General features: G+C 47.1%; 1 protein-coding gene across 1 annotated transcript in view; it reads right to left on the bottom strand.

The window, feature by feature from the left end:
- Positions 1 to 17,600, bottom strand: part of npy4r (neuropeptide Y receptor Y4) — a 37,373-nt gene extending 19,773 nt beyond the window's left edge. The window contains exon 1 of the mRNA XM_034184779.1: positions 17,466 to 17,600. The gene's annotated coding sequence lies outside the window, so the exon portion shown is untranslated. The remainder of the gene's footprint in view (positions 1 to 17,465) is intronic.
- Between the last annotated feature and the right edge of the window lie 135 nt (positions 17,601 to 17,735).

The following is a 17,735-nucleotide window of genomic DNA, read 5'->3' as shown; positions in this document are numbered from 1 at the left end:
AAACCTCCACATTTCAGGCTCTATTGATCCAGGACGTCGTGAGGAGAACAGAGAAGTTTCAGAAGAAGTCGGTTTCAGCATTTTATCCGGATATTCCACTGTTAAAGGAGATTTTTTTATGAAAGATGTGCGGACGGGTCCGCGCGTCGGGACGCAGCCGCCGCGACGCTCCACCACAGGAAAAACACCTCTGTTGGAAGCCTTAAAGAGGTTATCAACACGGAGGTGTTTTTCCTGTGCCGCCGCTCCGCGCCGGCTGCGTCCCGACGTGCGGACCCGTCCGCACGTCTTTCATTAAAAAAATCTCCTTTAACAGTGGAATATCCGGATAAAATGCTGAAACTGACTTCTTCTGAAACTTCTCTGTTCTCTCACGACGTCCTGGATCAATAGAGCCTGAAATGTGGAGGTTTTCAGCTTGAAACAGGCTGACGCCGCCGCCTGAGAGCGCAGCGTGACGTCTCGCACCGTGGGAAGTCCTTAAAACGACAGTGTCACCTCAAAATCTCTCATCAGCCGTTAAAATTTTCACTGAAAACCAGCTTAATTTTTCGAACCTTGTCCACTTCGATGTGTCTCACAGGTTTAGAAAAAAATTTGATCAAACAAAGCACCAGTCTCTCAGCAACTTCTCAGACAAAGGAATTCCGACGAGGGGCTGGACGTCTCCTCCCACAAGGAGTGCTCACAGGCGAATGACGTCACCGACAGGCGTGGAAAAACTCACGCATGCGCACGAGGTTTCATGCATGTCTGACGTAAAAACATATGAATGAAATCCATATAGTTTTTAAAAAAAATAAAAAGGACCTATACTTTATGGACAGCCCTCGTATGTAATATATGCTGATAATAATCAGAATGCAATTATGATTAGTAGCATGAGTAGTCATAGTAGTAAGCAGTATTATTACCTCCACTAAAGAAGTTGGACAGAGGTTATGTGATTGCATGCATTTATTTGTTTGTTTGGTTGTTTGTTGGTTAGTTAACAGTCTTACGGGCACAGTTCTACATCGATCGTCATAGAATTTGGACATACAGTTCAGATAATCCTAGAATAGAGTGAGTTCATTTTTCAAGGTCATAGCTCAAGTTCCAATATCAAGGTCACGCAAAAAGGAAACCTTGCATAATCAGCCATAACTTCGGAACTACTCACTGTAGAAACTTCCAATTTAGTTCATATCGTTCCTGTTAGGGAGACTCTTTCTGATTGACCTCGGTCTTCGACCTTGACCTTCAAAAGTTCAGACGAGGTCAAAGTTGACCTGAAAAATTAATATTCTGGATTTAAATCTGATGTGTGGAAGTGCTGTATTGGGCCCGAGAATACAAAACATGAAAAATGCATAATCAATTTAGATCCGACTTGAATTTCACCATTCTGAAGTGTCGTTTTGGTCAACATTTAGTTAGCAAGGGCATGGTTGACATCATACCTGACCAGTCGTTCTTACTGTGTTTTGTACAATTACACTGCCTCTGACCTTAGTGACATGAAATTTGGGGTTCCACAGGGGTCTGTCTTAGGCCCCCTGCTTTTCTCCCATTATATAGCACCCCCTGGGCACATATTGCGACGTTTTGGGATTACCTTTCATTGCTATGTTGATGATACTCAGTTATACATGCCGATAACTGCTGGTAATCTCATGCACATAAAGTCCTTAGAAGATTGCCTTGTGTCAGTGAGAAGCTGGATGTGTAGCAATTTCCTACTTTTAAACTCTGATAAGACTGAAATGATGGTTGTTGGTCCAGTGAGACATCAGCATCAGTTTGACCAGCTAACACTTAGCCTAGGCTCATGTGTTTATTAGAGATATTAGAGATTATTCATTAGAGATATTACGAGGTCTGCTTTCTTCCACCTGCGAAATATAGTGAAGATTGGCCCATCCTGCCTATGGCTGATGCTGAGACCCTGATTCATGCATTTGTTTCTTCTACATTGGAGTACTGCAGTGTTCTATTTCCTGGTTTACCACAGTCCAGCATTAGGTGTCTCCAATTGGTTAAAAATGCTGCTGCCAAACTTTTCACAGGAAGCAGAATGTTTGACCACATTACACCCATTTTGGCGTCTCTTCACTGGCTTCCTGTCCCTGTGAGGTCAGATTTTAAGGTTCTTTTACTAACCTATAAAATTGTTCACGGACTAGCACCTCCCTAGTTAGCTGACCTACTTAAACCCTACGTACTGGACAGGCATGTCACATGACACGTATTCGCAATGTCTACACCGTCCATCCGTTCTGTGACAGGCTGACTGACAGCCTCACAGATATATCAGTGTGGGCAGCTCAATTGCCCCACAGTCTGGAGCTGTGAGCCCATCTATGTGAGTGCGTTGCTGCAGTGGAAAAGTGGGCGTGTCGCTTGTCGATGATGTGACATCCATATTGATTGACATGATCACATGCGCACACACCCACTACAGTTATGCATTTGTCAGGGGACTGTGGTTGACATGTAATCACGTCATGGGTTGGATGTCATTTGAAATCAAGCAGGAAGCGAGCTGATCACCGCCTATAGCCAGTGCTGCGGTCCTGCAGCTTGCATGGCTCCACATTGCAGCCACAGCATCAGCGCAAATCAAAGCTGGGGAACAAATATTGTCACATGTGTTGGGAAGGTGTCGTAGCACGGACCCACAACAGGGGGCGCTAAAGAACGGACAATGAATAAGCCAAAAAGTAACAATTTAATGTTGTGACAACACACAACTAAACACACAAAAATTGTAAAGTCAATTAACACCAGGTGACGTGTGGGCAGGCTCGAAGATAGAAGACCCCCGACGAGAGAGAAGCCGCGTCCCACACGGCTTCCACCACCAACGGTATGAAGAACACCGGAGCCGCCTAGTCCTGCGTCCCCAGGTGGCCTCTGTCTTCGGCTGTCGACCCTGGTACTGCTGGCAGAAAGCAGAGACAAGATGAATGAGTGTGAGTCCGCACACTCAGTAGTCCACAGTCTGTACACAGTTAGGAGGGAGCACCTCCACCTCCAATCACACACTCGTGCAGCTCCTAATTAACCACTTATCTGGTTTGGGGTGTGAGGCGAAGCCGTCGCTGTCACACCAAACGCCAATTCCACAGATAAGAAAACCACCAGGAAAACGGCTGCAACAGAAGTTAAGATTATTACACAACATATGTGTCAGCAGAGAAATTACCTCTTGGTAGTTGATTTCCCGCGGGGAGGTGGAGTTGCAGTCCGGCTTATGTATTGGTGTAGATGAGTGACAGCTGGTGCGATGAGTGACAGCTGTCACTTCCTCTGGGTCTGGCGCCCTCTCGTGCTTGGAGCCCGCACTCCAAGCAGGGCGCCCTCTGGTGGTGGTGGGCCAGCAGTACCTCCTCTTCAGCGGCCCACATAACAGGACCCCCCCCTCAACGGGCGCCTCCTGGCGCCCAACCTGGCTTGTCCGGGTGTCTTTTGTAGAAATCGGCCAGGAGGGCCGGGTCCAGGATGAAGCTCCTCTTCACCCAGGAGCGTTCTTCAGGTCCATACCCCTCCCAGTCCACCAGATATTGGAACCCCCGGCCCTCACGACGGACGTCCAGGAGCCTGCAGACTGTCCAAGCAGGCTCCCCGTCGATGAGCCGGGCAGGAGGCGGCGTAGGTCCCGGAGCACAGAGGGGCGAGGTGTGGTGTGGCTTCAGACGGGAAACATGAAAAACAGGGTGAATCCGCAGTGAAGCCGGGAGTTGGAGCTTCACTGCGGCCGGGTTGATGATCTTGAGGATACGGAATGGACCAATGAACCTGTCTTTCAGTTTTGGGGAGTCAACACAAAGAGGGATGTCCTTGGTCGAGAGCCACACCTCCTGCCCGGGCTGGTATGTGGGGGCCGGGGAACGCCGGCGGTCCGCATGGGTCTTGGCCCTCGTCCGTGCCTTTAACAGGGCAGAGCGGGCGGACCGCCACACCCGGCGGCACCTCCTGAGGTGGGCCTGGACCGAGGGCACACCGACCTCTCCCTCCACCAGCGGGAACAATGGGGGCTGGTACCCCAAACATGCCTCAAAAGGGGAGAGGCCGGTAGCAGACGAGACTTGGCTGTTATGGGCATACTTGATCCAGGCCAGATGGTGACTTCAGCCCGCCGGGTGCGCGGAGGTGACGCAGCGAAGGGCCTGTTCCAACTCCTGGTTAGCCCACTCTGCCTGGCCGTTTGTCTGGGGGTGGTACCCGGACGAGAGACTCACGGTGGCCCCCAGCTCCTTACAGAAACTCTTCCACACCTGCGAAGATCACTGGGGACCACGATCTGATACAATGTCCGATGGTATCCCATGCAGCCGCATGACGTGGTGGACCAGGAGGTCTGCCGTCTCCTGGGCCGTCGGGAGCTTCGGGAGGGCCACGAAGTGGGCCGCCTTGGAGAACCGGTCCACTATCGTGAGAATAACGGTGTTGCCCTGGGACGGCGGGAGGCCCGTGATGAAGTCCAGGCCGATGTGAGACCAGGGGCGATGAGGCACCGGCAGGGGTTGGAGGAGTCCCGAGGTCCTCCAATGGTCTGCCTTGCCCCTGGCGCAGATGGTACAGGCCTGGACGTAGTCCCGGACGTCGGTTTCCAGGGACACCCACCAGAAGCGCTGCTGGACTACTGCCACGGTCCTACGCACTCCGGGATGACAGGACAGCTTGGACCCTTGACAGAAGTCCAATACGGCAGCTCTCGCTTCTGGTGGGACGTACATTCTGTTCTTGGGGCCGGTCCCCGGGTCCGGGCTCCTTGCCAGGGCCTCCCGGACGGTCTTCTCCACGTCCCAGGTGAGGGAGGCCACGACAGTGGACTCGGGGATGATGGTCTCGGTGGGGTTCGACAGCCCCGCTTTGGCTTCTTCTTCGTGCACCCGGGACAATGCATCTGATTTTTGGTTTTTGGTCCCGGGGCGGTACGTGATCCGGAAGTCAAAGCGCCCGAAGAACAGAGACCAGCGGGCTTGCCTGGGGTTCAGCTGCTTGGCGGTCCGGATGTACTCCAGGTTCTGATGGTCCATGAAAACCGTGAAAGGCAACGATGCCCCCTCCAGCAGGTGTCTCCACTCTTCAAGAGCCTCCTTCACCGCGAGGAGCTCCCGATTGCCGACGTCATAGTTCCGTTCAGCTGGGGTCAACCTGCGGGAAAAATAGGCACAAGGATGGAGAACCTTATCAGCCTCCACGCTGTGGGACAGCACGGCTCCTATCCCTGAGTCAGAGGCGTCCACTTCCACTATGTACTGGCGATCAGGATCAGGCTGCACCAGAACTGGGGCAGTCGAGAACCGGCGTTTCAACTCCTGGAACGCGGCTTCGCACCGATCTGACCAGGTGAAGGGGACCTTGGTGGAGGTCAGGGCAGTCAGGGGGCTAACTACCTGACTGTAGCCTTTAATGAACCTCCGGTAGAAATTTGCAAAGCCGAGGAACTGCTGCAATTTCCTGCGGCTTGTTGGTTGGGGCCAATCTCTCACCGCCGCAACCTTGGCCGGATCAGGGGCGACGGAGTTGGAGGAGATGATGAACCCCAGGAAGGACAAAGAAGTGCGGTGGAACTCACACTTCTTGCCCTTCACAAACAGCCGGTTCTCCAACAACCGCTGTAGGACCTGACGTACATGCTGGACATGGGTCTCAGGGTCCGGGGAAAAGATGAGTATATCGTCCAGATATACGAAGACGAACCAATGCAGGAAGTCCCGCAAGACGTCATTTACCAAAGCTTGGAACATCGCGGGGGCGTTAGTGAGGCCGAACGGCATGACCAGGTACTCAAAGTGACCTAATGGGGTGTTAAATGCCGTCTTCCATTTGTCTCCCTTCCGGATCCGAACCATGTGGTACGCGTTTCTAAGATCCAATTTAGTGAAAATTTGGGCTCCATGCAGGGGTGTGAACACTGAATCCAACAGAGGTATCGGGTATCGGTTGTGAACCGTGATCTCGTTCAGCCCTCTGTAATCAATGCATGGACGGAGTCCGCCGTCCTTTTTGCCCACAAAAAAGAAACCAGCACCCATCGGGGAGGTGGAGTTCCAGATCAGCCCGGCAGCTAAAGAGTCCCGGATGTAGGTCTCCATTGATTCGCGTTCCGGACGTGAGAAGTTGTACAACCTGCTGGACGGCTACTCAGCGCCCGGGACCAAATCGATGGCACAATCGTACGGTCGGTGCGGGGGAAGACTGAGCGCGAGATCTTTGCTGAAAACGTCAGCAAGATCGTGGTACTCCTTTGGCACCGCCGATAGATTGGGGGGGACTTTAACCTCCTCATTAGCCGTCGTGCCGGGAGGAACCGAGGATCCTAAACACTCCCGGTGGCAGGTTTCGCTCCACTGCATCACAACCCCAGACGGCCAATCTATCCGGGGATTGTGCTTCACCATCCATGGAAATCCCAAAATCACTCGGGAGGTAGAAGGTGTTACATGGAACACGATCTCCTCCCTGTGATTTCCAAACACAACCAAGGTCACTGGCTGTGTCTGATGTGTAATTAATGGAAGCAGGGTGCCATCTAGTGCTCGCACCTGCAATGGTGCCGGCAGAGCCACCAGGGGGAGCCCTACTTCCTTTGCCCATCCGCTATCCAGCAGATTCCCTTCCGACCCCGTGTCTACCAGCGCTGGGGCGTGAAGGGTTAAATCCCCACAAAGGATCGTTACTGGGATTCGTGCAGATTTGCGGGGTTTCCCCGCGTGCGTGTTATGACCCACCCTTAGCCCAGTTTCTAAGGACGGGCGTTGTAGTTTGACCGTTTTGGGGCAGTCCTTCTGCATATGCTCACAAGAGCCACAGACAAAACATTCCCCACGGGCCAGCCTCCTTTGTCTGATGTTTGTTTTTATTTTGGCCCTGCTCGTGTCCATAGCCTCCTCAGCAGGGGGAGCTGTAGCCACACAGAGCTCTCTGGCAGTGAAGAGTGGGGACGACGTCACCCTTTCGGAACCGGAAGGGGGAGGGACGGCTCGTGCCCGGTCACGCCCCCCGGCCTGCTCCCGACGATGCTCATTCAAACGGTTGTCTAAGCGTATAACCAAATCGACAAGCCCGTCAAAATCCCGCGGTTCTTCCTTAGCCAGCAGGTGCTCCTTCAGGACCGGAGACAGTCCATTTACGAAGGCGGCGCGGAGCGCAACATTATTCCAGCCGGACCTCGCTGCCGCGATGCGGAAGTCGACTGCATACTCGGCTGCGCTGCGGCGCACCTGTCTCATTGACAGCAGCATGCTCGAAGCGGTCTCGCCTCTGTTGGGATGGTCAAAAACTTGTTTGAACTCCCGTATGAACTCAGCATAAGACGTTAGGAGCCGTGAATTCTGCTCCCAAAGCGCCGTAGCCCAGGCGCGTGCCTCTCCTTGAAGCAGACTAATAACATAAGCCACCCGGCTGGCGTCTGACTCATACATGACAGGACGCTGTGAAAAGACGAGTGAACACTGCATGAGGAAATCTGCGCATGTCTCAACACAGCCTCCGTACGGTTCCGGAGGGCTTATGTATGCTTCAGGGGACGGTGGGGGGGGGTCATTGAATGACCAGTGGAACGTCTGTTACAGGCCCAGGACCAGCAAGAGGAGTGGCTGCAGCAGCGCCCTGATCGCGCGCTTCCACCCTGGCGGTGAGAGCCTCCACCCTCCAGTTAAGGAGAACATTCTGCTCGGCCACTAAATCCAGCCGAGCCGTGAAGGCGGTTAAGATTTGCTGCAGCTCACTCAACAAGCCTCCCGCTGACGCCTGCGCTCCTGGCTCTTCCATTGGCCGTTCAAGCTCGGGTTGACGCCCCTCAGAGTCCATGACGAATGGCCGAGAAATCCTGTTGGGAAGGTGTCATAGCACGGACCCACAACAGGGGGCGCTAAAGAACGGACAATGAATAAGCCAAAAAGTAACAATTTAATGTTGTGACAACACATAACTAAACACACAAAAATTGTAAAGTCAATTAACACCAGGTGACGTGTGGGCAGGCTCGGAAATAGAAGACCCCCGACGAGAGAGAAGCCGCGTCCCACACGGCTTCCACCACCAACGGTCTGAAGAACACCGGAGCCGCCAAGTCTCGCGTCCCCAGGTGGCCTCTGTCTTCGGCTGTCGACCCTGGTACTGCTGGCAGAAAGCAGAGACAAGATGAATGAGTGTGAGTCCGCACACTCAGTAGTCCACAGTCTGTACACAGTTAGGAGGGAGCACCTCCACCTCCAATCACACACTCGTGCAGCTCCTGATTAACCACTTATCTGGTTTGGGGTGTGAGGCGAAGCCGTCGCTGTCACACCAAATGCCAATTCCACAGATCAATCAATCAATCAATCAATCAATTTTTTTATATAGCGCCAAATCACAACAAACAGTTGCCCAAGGCGCTTTATATTGTAAGGCAAGGCCATACAATAATTATGTAAAACCCCAACGGTCAAAACGACCCCCTGTGAGCAAGCACTTGGCTACAGTGGGAAGGAAAAACTCCCTTTTAACAGGAAGAAACCTCCAGCAGAACCAGGCTTAGGGAGGGGCAGTCTTCTGCTGGGACTGGTTGGGGCTGAGGGAGAGAACCAGGAAAAAGACATGCTGTGGAGGGGAGCAGAGATCGATCACTAATGATTAAATGCAGAGTGGTGCATACAGAGCAAAAAGAGAAAGAAACAGTGCATCATGGGAACCCCCCAGCAGTCTACGTCTATAGCAGCATAACTAAGGGATGGTTCAGGGTCACCTGATCCAGCCCTAACTATAAGCTTTAGCAAAAAGGAAAGTTTTAAGCCTAATCTTAAAAGTAGAGAGGGTGTCTGTCTCCCTGATCTGAATTGGGAGCTGGTTCCACAGGAGAGGAGCCTGAAAGCTGAAGGCTCTGCCTCCCATTCTACTCTTACAAACCCTAGGAACTACAAGTAAGCCTGCAGTCTGAGAGCGAAGCGCTCTATTGGGGTGATATGGTACTACGAGGTCCCTAAGATAAGATGGGACCTGATTATTCAAAACCTTATAAGTAAGAAGAAGAATTTTAAATTCTATTCTAGAATTAACAGGAAGCCAATGAAGAGAGGCCAATATGGGTGAGATATGCTCTCTCCTTCTAGTCCCCGTCAGTACTCTAGCTGCAGCATTTTGAATTAACTGAAGGCTTTTTAGGGAACTTTTAGGACAACCTGATAATAATGAATTACAATAGTGCAGCCTAGAGGAAATAAATGCATGAATTAGTTTTTCAGCATCACTCTGAGACAAGACCTTTCTGATTTTAGAGATATTGCGTAAATGCAAAAAAGCAGTCCTACATATTTGTTTAATATGCGCTTTGAATGACATATCCTGATCAAAAATGACTCCAAGATTTCTCACAGTATTACTAGAGGTCAGGGTAATGCCATCCAGAGTAAGGATCTGGTTAGACACCATGTTTCTAAGATTTGTGGGGCCAAGTACAATAACTTCAGTTTTATCTGAGTTTAAAAGCAGGAAATTAGAGGTCATCCATGTCTTTATGTCTGTAAGACAATCCTGCAGTTTAGGTAATTGGTGTGTGTCCTCTGGCTTCATGGATAGATAAAGCTGGGTATCATCTGCGTAACAATGAAAATTTAAGCAATACCGTCTAATAATACTGCCTAAGGGAAGCATGTATAAAGTGAATAAAATTGGTCCTAGCACAGAACCTTGTGGAACTCCATAATTAACTTTAGTCTGTGAAGAAGATTCCCCATTTACATGAACAAATTGTAATCTATTAGACAAATATGATTCAAACCACCGCAGCGCAGTGCCTTTAATACCTATGGCATGCTCTAATCTCTGTAATAAAATTTTATGGTCAACAGTATCAAAAGCAGCACTGAGGTCTAACAGAACAAGTACAGAGATGAGTCCACTGTCCGAGGCCATAAGAAGATCATTTGTAACCTTCACTAATGCTGTTTCTGTACTATGATGAATTCTAAAACCTGACTGAAACTCTTCAAATAGACCATTCCTCTGCAGATGATCAGTTAGCTGTTTTACAACTACCCTTTCAAGAATTTTTGAGAGAAAAGGAAGGTTGGAGATTGGCCTATAATTAGCTAAGATAGCTGGGTCAAGTGATGGCTTTTTAAGTAATGGTTTAATTACTGCCACCTTAAAAGCCTGTGGTACATAGCCAACTAACAAAGATAGATTGATCATATTTAAGATCGAAGCATTAAATAATGGTAGGGCTTCCTTGAGCAGCCTGGTAGGAATGGGGTCTAATAAACATGTTGATGGTTTGGATGAAGTAACTAATGAAAATAACTCAGACAGAACAATCGGAGAGAAAGAGTCTAACCAAATACCGGCATCACTGAAAAGCAGCCAAAGATAACGATACGTCTTTGGGATGGTTATGAGTAATTTTTTCTCTAATAGTTAAAATTTTGTTAGCAAAGAAGTCATGAAGTCATTACTAGTTAAAGTTAATGGAATACTCAGCTCAATAGAGCTCTGACTCTTTGTCAGCCTGGCTACAGTGCTGAAAAGAAACCTGGGGTTGTTCTTATTTTCTTCAATTAGTGATGAGTAGAAAGATGTCCTAGCTTTACGGAGGGCTTTTTTTATAGAGCAACAGACTCTTTTTCCAGGCTAAGTGAGATCTTCTAAATTAGTGAGATGCCATTTCCCTCCAACGTACGGGTTATCTGCTTAAGCTACGAGTTTGTGAGTTATACCACGGAGTCAGGCACTTCTGATTTAAAGCTCCTCTTTTTTAGAGGAGCTACAGCATCCAAAGTTGTCTTCAATGAGGATGTAAAACTATTGACGAGATACTCTATCTCACTTACAGAGTTTAGGTAGCTACTCTGCACTGTGTTGGTATATGGCATTAGAGAACATAAAGAAGGAATCATATCCTTAAACCTAGTTACAGCGCTTTCTGAAAGACTTCTAGTGTAATGAAACTTATTCCCCACTGCTGGGGTAGTCCATCAGAGTAAATGTAAATGTTATTAAGAAATGATCAGACAGAAGGGAGTTTTCAGGGAATACTGTTAAGTCTTCTATTTCCATACCATAAGTCAGAACAAGATCTAAGATATGATTAAAGTGGTGGGTGGACTCATTTACTTTTGAGCAAAGCCAATAGAGTCTAATAATAGATTAAATGCAGTGTTGAGGCTGTCATTCTCAGCATCTGTGTGGATGTTAAAATCGCCCACTATAATTATCTTATCTGAGCTAAGCACTAGTCAGACAAAAGGTCTGAAAATTCACAGAGAAACTCACAGTAACGACCAGGTGGACGATAGATAATAACAAATAAAACTGGTTTTTGGGACTTCCAATTTGGATGGACAAGACTAAGAGTCAAGCTTTCAAATGAATTAAAGCTCTGTCTGGGTTTTTGATTAATTAATAAGCTGGAATGGAAGATTGCTGCTAATCCTCCGCCCCGGCCCGTGCTACGAGCATTCTGACAGTTAGTGTGACTCGGGGGTGTTGACTCATTTAAACTAACATATTCATCCTGCTGTAACCAGGTTCTGTAAGGCAGAATAAATCAATACGTTGATCAATTATTATATCATTTACCAACAGGGACTTAGAAGAGAGAGACCTAATGTTTAATAGACCACATTTAACTGTTTTAGTCTGTGGTGCAGTTGAAGGTGCTATATTATTTTTTCTTTTTGAATTTTTATGCTTAAATAGATTTTTGCTGGCTATTGGTAGTCTGGGAGCAGGCACCATCTCTACGGGGATGGGGTAATGAGGGGATGGCAGGGGGAGAGAAGCTGCAGAGAGGTGTGTAAGACTACAACTCTGCTTCCTGGTCCCAACCCTGGATAGTCACGGTTTGGAGGATTTAAGAAAATTGGCCAGATTTCTAGAAATGAGAGCTGCTCCATCCAAAGTGGGATGGATGCCGTCTCTCCTAACAAGACCAGGTTTTCCCCAGAAGCTTTGCCAATTATCTATGAAGCCCACCTCATTTTTTGGACACCACTCAGACAGCCAGCAATTCAAGGAGAACATGCGGCTAAACATGTCACTCCTAACGGTGGCTAAGCTACCTTGGTCCGCACCGACTACAGGGGCCTGGCTAGCTGTAGAATTTTCCACGGTGCGGAGCCGAGTCTCCAATTCGCCCAGCCTGGCCTCCAAAGCTACGAATAAGCTACACTTATTACAAGTACCGTTACTGCTAAAGGAGGCCGAGGAATAACTAAACATTTCACACCCAGAGCAGAAAAGTGCGGGAGAGACAGGAGAAGCCACCATGCTAAATCGGCTAAGAGCTAGTAGCTACGCTAAGCTAGCGGATTCCTAAAAACACGCAAAGTGAATAATGTGTAAATAATTTAGAGGTGATTCAGCAGAAGGAGTGCTTTAGTTAAGGCACGTAAAGATTACACTGGGAAACAAATCGTAATCTAGATAACTAGATCAATCTAACTGTGCAGATTAAACAGCTAACAGATACAGCAAAACACCGCTGTGCTCCAGAACAGGAAGTGATACAATACCGCAGTGAGAGCCAACCACCAGTAGAGGCAAGCCAAGATAAGAAAACCACCAGGAAAACGGCTGCAACAGAAGTTCAGATTATTACACAACGTATGTGTCAGCAGAGAAATTACCTCTTGGTAGTCGATTTCTCGGTGGGGAGGTGGAGTTGCAGTCCGGCTTATGTATTGGTGTAGATGAGTGACAGCTGGTGCGATGAGTGACAGCTGTCACTTCCTCTGGGTCTGGCGCCCTCTTGTGCTTGGAGCCCACACTCCAAGCAGGGCGCCCTCTGGTGGTGGTGGGCCAGCAGTACCTCCTCTTCAGCGGCCCACATAACAACATGTGCGCCATTCACCCATGTGCAAGGCACGGTGCTGCACATGTGTCTGCAAACGATGACGACATGGGGGAACAATAAAAACAAACGGGATCGCTCCAACCACATCTCAGCATGCACAGTGATGTGTTGCAGTCAAAGCTGCACCTGACCGCTGCATCATTGCTACACACAGCTGGGGAACACATATCGTGCCATGCAGAATATCTCTTCTCAACACACCACCGCAATACATGTGCATCGGCGGGCTCTCCTCACATGGTAATAAATAAAACCACATATCACCTTTGCAACGCAGTCACCAGCGCTTCAGTACACACTAAACAGCTGGACACATGGAGCCGGCTGATGTGTTCATGATATGAGTGCATGGCTTCATTCATACCAGTAAATTACTTCCTTGTTTACATCCATGCTCATGGTTCATGTAATAACGGAACAGGAGGAGGATAATTCTTGTATTGTCACACTTTATAACAGGAATTAAATATTAAACATTGTTTTTTGTGTGTGTGTGTGTGTCTGTGTGTGTTTTGTTTTGTTTTGTCTTACAGTGAGAACAGAATCATTACCAGTAACATCAAAGTCTAAGTGTCTTTATTTGTCTCCCTAAGGAGAAGTTGCCTTGGACAGAAGGGTCTGCTACACAACAACACATCTGACACATACCACCCATACATCAAAAACAACCACATAGTAGATCAAAGTTAAAATATAACTACATAATCAATAGAAAACATATTAACATCTTAGTGCAAATTCCGCAACACGTGGCCTTATACTATCTGCTGCTGCTGTGAGCACGATGTGGTATCACACATCCTTGCACTGTGTTTGTGCACACTCATGTGCACGTGCACAGAACTGCCGCTGTGGGATCGTTCACACCTGTCCGACCGTGTGTCCCTCCCAACAGCAGGTGGAATTTTTTTGTCGTCCGCCAATTCGGGGGGGCTATTCCGGCCAGTTTCTGCTTCTTTCGCCCAATTTTGTCTTATGTGTGAAGGGGCCCCTAAGCACATCAGGTGACCTGATGGCTGGTACAACTTGGAAATCCAGCATCAACGGCATCATCATGGTAATGCTGACAATCTCTCCCGTGGTCCCTGTGCTGCTTTGGAAGGCTGCTACTGCCAGACATTGACAGCCTTTAATATTACCAAGAACAAGGAGAGAGTCTGCTGTTGACCACACAGGAGGAACAGCAGGAGGAAGATATGCCTGTGGCGCTGGTGATAGGCTGGCTGGCTGGTGGACAGCATCCTAAGTAGCCAGAGATATCAGGGCTGGAACTGTTGGTAAAAGCCTACCACTCTCAGTGGGACAATTTCAAGCACTGTGACAAGGTGGCTTACCATAGGTGACAGGCTCCTGGATGAGGGAATGACCTTCCACAGCTTACTTGTACCCTGGGTGCTCTGTCCCCAGGTTGTGGAGATCATCTATACTTCCTTGGGCTTGGAGACACCGAGGAATCAGGAGAATAGAACCTAATCGTTCTGTTGTCCTGAGTCTTGGCTATGATGTGGCTGTAAAAGTGTTTATTTGTGTTAACAATAATACTTCAATTTCATTTGTGGATGAGAGTCTACAACTCCCCCTAGACAGGACACCAATGTGAAGCATGTTATTACTCCAGCCAAGGTGGATGTTCATTTTCAGCTAGATGGACTGGGACATTGCAGAGGAAGTGTCTTGTTCATGGACTCTGACAAGTAGCCTGACCAGGACTCAAAGCCAGGTCTACATATTGGTAATCCAAGTCCTTTAGCTCTGGTGTACAGCCAACAAATAACAAAAATTGCCTCACTGTCCGTATACTTATGGATGTGACTGTGGATGTACTGTAATTTTGTTCAATACAACTTCAAAATGTACACAAGTACATTTTCTGCTATACTCATGTTTAAGAAATACTGCTGTTGTACAGGTGACTTTCTGTTCTTCATCTTTACGAGTTATATTCACTCTTCTCTCTGTTCTTCTACCCGTCCGAACATTTCAGTTGTCACTTCTCCTCCCACATGAGTGTCTGCCAGTCAGGTTGCAAGCATGAGCACAATGGATTAATGACAGTAAAATTGCCATGAATAATTTGAAGAGAGACCTCTATCCCCCCCCCCCCCCCCCCCCCCCCCCCCCCCCACCCAAGTACGCAATGAACAAAATAGTATGTCACCAAAAAAAAGGAGAGGACTTGGCAGAATCCTAAAAAAGGTTGGAGCTCTTTGCTGTGAAACTTCTACCGTGTGCATAAAAGCCAGCATGACAAAGAAAACCATCCTGTCATTTTCCATAAATGGCACACACACACACACATGCACATGCACACGCACACACACACACACACTGGCATTAGTTGCGTCGTTGTGCATCATTACTAACACACTGTCATCGTGTGAGTGAGCTGCAGGCAGCGCGGCAAGTCATTGATCATCATCCTCCCTGTTCAGAGAGGACTGTATACAGTATATAATATTATCATAAATCAGATATAACATGACAGGAGAACCATCAGCATCTTCGTTTTCAAGAAACTGACGATTCCTTTTTAAAAGCCAGTTTGGAACCTTTTCTGGAAAGCCTTGCACCATTATTACTGACACCCACAAGAGTAAATTCTCACGCAGTATGAGCCATAATAATGACATGACACTGCTCTGTGCATCATATTCCTATTTTTTTTTCCCTTTGCAGAGAAGTGAAAGAATTTTTTATCCTCCCCCATCAGACCGCATCATCTTCGATTTGTGACATAGGGGATTTTCTAAACACAATAGGGCTGTGCATTTCATCATGTAATCTCATGTCCTTTCAATTAAATATCCTCCCCCAAGACACACACACACACATACACAGAATGAGAAATAATCATTAGATGCAAAAGAGTAAAACAATAACAAAATGCTTTTACCTCGAACTGTGCCAAGATGTTTTGCACAATCCGTGCTTGTAATTAAGTATAAAAGTAGGATTTTATTTTGAGAGTAGCACAACGTGAGCTATGTTAAACATTGTTAATTGTGAAAGTTGGGATAGGCGATTTAAATTAATTTATGTTGCTGCATCTTTATTTTGTGATTACCCACCCATGCTTAGACGTTGACTCATTTTTACTGTCATTCAGTAAAAAACATCGCAGATGCTGTTGCAGAATGAAATATTGATGCACTGTATGAATAGATAAAAACAGAATAAAGCACAGAATACCAGTCCAAGGTGTGTGAGAGTGATAGGTTAAAAAAAACTATTGAGAGCTGTCTCTGCATCTGTGTATACACAATATGCAATAATAAATAAAGGACACAGGTTATTGCGCATATGAAGATGCTACAAGGACAAAGTTGCAACTAGATGCCGCAGTGTATTCTATATCCTACATTCTGTATTGCACAGTTCTTTCTATTGATTTGTATTTAACTGTCTTATGACGGTTGGGTAAAAGCTGTCCCTGAATCTGGCTACGGTACCGTCTCCCTGCTGGCAGGAGGGAAAACAGATTGTTAAAGGGATGTGAAGTGTCCCTGATTATCTGTCTTGCCCTGGACAAGCAGTGCTGTTCTGCCAGTTCACCAGTGGTTGGCAGATAGATAATATTCAAAATAAACTACAAAAAAAAAAAAGAATTCTGTTTGTTTTTGATTGTTGTTGTTTTTGTTGGGGGAGGGCAGGTAGAGGTATGGATCAAAAGCTGTTGTTACCAGAATGATTTGGTAAAAATAAATAAATAATACAATAAAAATCTAAATGTTTGTTACTGTAAAATCAACGTGTTTGCTTCAGTATTCTACTGAAATATACTTTGAACACTGCTTCATTGTTTTTCTGTTTACAATATTTCATGTCATCATTTAACACAATTTCACTGTTAATTTTACAGGCATTTTTTGTAGTGTAAACTGAATGTAATAAACACGGCAGCTCCATAAATAAATGTGCCTAGATATGAAAATGATAGGTACATGTGCACAGGAGGAAGAAAAACTGTGCAACATATTAATCTGTACAGTGCATATGCATCATGTTCAGTTTGTGTATGCGTGTGCACACATATTCAAATCACCAACGTAATATTGGGAGGGTTGTGGTTGGGACGCTGGAAAAGCAGGATTATGACCAACGGATCCTTAAATAAACAGGAAACCATACGAAGGTGCACTTGTGTAAGTTCCTTAATAAAGAAGTTGCTCCCTGCGTGCATTTGGTCGCCTTCACCCTAACATCGATGTGTGAATGTGAGGCATCAATGTAAAGCGCTTTGAACGTCTCTGCATCAGATAGAAATACAGCCGAATTATTTTTGCACATTCAATCAGCGTGACACTTAGAAAAAATTGCAATTTCTAAGCCAGTCTTTGCTTTTCCCTCCAGAATGACTGTGAAGTGGCATAATAGCAGCAGGCACCGTGCAGCGCTCGACTTCTCATGACCCAACCTCATTTCACACACCGTGAATCTTACCATCTGTGGACTGTTTTTCTCTGCATTTATGCAGATATTTTCACAGTCCTGCCCAAATGAATCACCCAGAAATCTTTTCAATAGCAGACGCACTTACCTCTACAAAAATAATGAATAAAAATACAAGTAACAAGTTCAGTGAGACACATCAAAGCTACAATGTCGTTTTTGTGCGGAACAGACAAAGTAAAGCACTTACGTGGTGGTTTGGCTGATCCGGTTGAGTCTGTGATGCCAGGATGACTGAGAATATGACACTCAGAACAGGTGTGAATTCACAGAGGTGATCCGGTAAAAGACACGAACACCCAAACAACCAGATCGTGTGTGTGTGTGTGTGTGTGTGTGTGTGTGTGTGTGTGTGTGTGTGTGTGTGTGTGTGTGTGTGTGAGTGTGTGTGTGAGAGAGAGAGAGAGAGAGCAGCAAGGGGAGAGCATCTATTATGGTGCTGTTAGACCCCCAGTGGGTG

This window comes from Thalassophryne amazonica, chromosome 13 (genome assembly GCF_902500255.1).
Source record: "Thalassophryne amazonica chromosome 13, fThaAma1.1, whole genome shotgun sequence".
In the NCBI taxonomy this organism is placed as follows: domain Eukaryota; kingdom Metazoa; phylum Chordata; class Actinopteri; order Batrachoidiformes; family Batrachoididae; genus Thalassophryne; species Thalassophryne amazonica.
Note: the sequence above shows the minus strand (reverse complement) of the source record. Positions and strands in the feature narration are given on the sequence as shown.